The sequence below is a fragment of the Sprattus sprattus genome, assembly GCF_963457725.1.
Source record: "Sprattus sprattus genome assembly, chromosome: 5".
NCBI lineage: Eukaryota > Metazoa > Chordata > Actinopteri > Clupeiformes > Clupeidae > Sprattus > Sprattus sprattus.
This window is the reverse complement of record NC_137924.1, coordinates 9,834,125-9,836,387: the sequence shown is the minus strand read 5'-3', so window position 1 is coordinate 9,836,387 and position 2,263 is coordinate 9,834,125.

Below are 2,263 nucleotides of genomic sequence, written 5' to 3'. Positions count from 1 at the left end.
ACCTACATTTTCACCATCTGCCAATGGATTGAAATCTTCAACTAATGTCCAGCCTCAAGTTGGTAGCTGTTTTTGTCTGAAGTCATAAGTTAGAGATGTACGGACTTGTATTGCTTTCAGTCACAAAAGGACTGTTGGCTCAATAATGGTGCTCAGATGTGGTAGGAGCTCTATTCAAATAAGTTACACAGTGCCCTTGCCTATGCTTTATTTGGAACGCTCCACAGTGTGTGTGTGTGTGTGTGTGTGTGTGTGTGTGTGTGTGTGTGTGTGTGTGTGTGTGTGTGTGTGTGTGTGTGTGTGTGTGTGGGCGCATGTGTGTGTGGGTGCATGTGTGTGTGTGTTCGTGCGTACTCGGACGCCATAATGCTTATGTCACACTGTTGGATGTTGAAAGTTGTCTTTGATGCAGCCACCTTGGTCTAATGCTGGCATTGAATGGGGCACTGACTCATCAGGCAGCTTCACTTGAGTTCAGCAGTTATTCCTAATTATTTAAGGTGCATCGCTGCCTACTGACACACTGCACCAGCACAGGGTACACGGTGTGCTTGGACTGTGGCTGGCAAGGAAACTCACTTTGGTTAATTACGATGACAAATTGCAGCCAAGGCCCTAAAAGCATTCTGTGCCGTTTGAGAAAAAAAAAACATGACGGGCTTATTTTAGGAATGTAAACAAATTCTACAAAGGTTGTAATTTAATTCCAACCCGCATGTCTGCAGAGGGCCATTCCTCTCTATGCCGGCCGAAAGGAGTTGAGCTCAGAGCAGCATTCTCTCTCTCCGGTGGGCATGATGTGTGCAACCGTACATTATATTAGTTTGTAGGTGTAAGAGATGTTGTTTGCCCAGAGATGTGTGGGCATTGTTGTTGGACATTTCATGAACATGGATTGCTTGTAACAATGCTCCCGATATCGTTAATAAATCTGCAGTACCACTCCAGTTGTCTGTAAGTAACTTTGACCACACACATCAGATGATCACAGTCTACACATAGGCTGTGTTCGAAAACAACGGGTTTCTTTTTCAGATACCTTCATCCGTAAAAATATCTCGCATCAGACACCTATCTTAATGAGACATCAAGGAATAAGACAGCTATCTAACTTTTAAGAGTTTTCGATGGGAAGGATACAAGGCTCAGTGTGAGTGACAGCGTTCTTTATGGCTCCTGTGCTGCGTGCAACAATGATGTGACAGATGACAAGCTACTGAGATTTAATTCACTGTCATTGTCATTAACTGAGCTCAGCTGTTATGTTAAGGCACACATCATTCTTTCTGATGATGCCAGATGTTTTGCCAAGCAGTCTTTAACAGTGCAAAAGCCAACACTGCCATTTTAAATCTTCTGTAAGAAATATGAAAATAAGGAAAAGGGTAAAAGAGGGTTGAGTAACAAAGAAAGTTCAGCATGTTAAGGATGTTTCTGGGCGTATCCTTTTTAATTTTTTCACATTCAGTCATACTGTTTGTTAATCACGCCTACTAGAGGCAATACTGTCTACTAAAGGCAATACTGTCTACTGCCTCTTTAAAGACCAAATACCTAGTTACCTTCCTCCTATACGGTATATATATATACAGCCGCGGAAAAAATTAAGAGACCACTTCAAAATTATCAGTTTCTCTGGTTTTACTATTTATTGGTATGTGTTAAAGTAAAATGTACATTGTTGTTTTATTCTATAACCTACTGGCAACATTCCTACCAAATTTCAAATAAAAATATTGTCATTTAGATCATTTATTTGCAGAAAAATGACAATTGGTCAAAATAGCAAAAAAGATGCAATGTCTTCAGATCTCGAATAATGCAAAGAAAACAAGCTCATATTCATTTTTAAACTACACAATACTAATGCTTTAACTTAGGAAGAGTTCAGAAATCAATATTTGGTGGAATAACCTTGATTTAAAATCACAACTTTCATGTGTCTTGGCATGCTCTCCACCAGTCTCTCACATTGCCGTTGGGTGACTTTATGCTACTCCTGGCGCAAGAATTCAAGCAGCTCGGCTTCTTTTCATGGCTTGTGACCATCCATCTTCCTCTCGATCACATTTCAGGGGTTTTTTATGGGATTCAGGTCTCGAAATTGGGCTGGCCATGACAGGGTCCTGATCTGGTGGTACTGCATCCACACCTTTACTGGCCTGGCTGTGTGGCATGGAGCATTGCCCTGCTGGAAAAAACACTTCTCAGAGTTGGGGAACATTGTCAGAGCAAAAGGAAGCAAGTTTTTCTTCCGGGACAA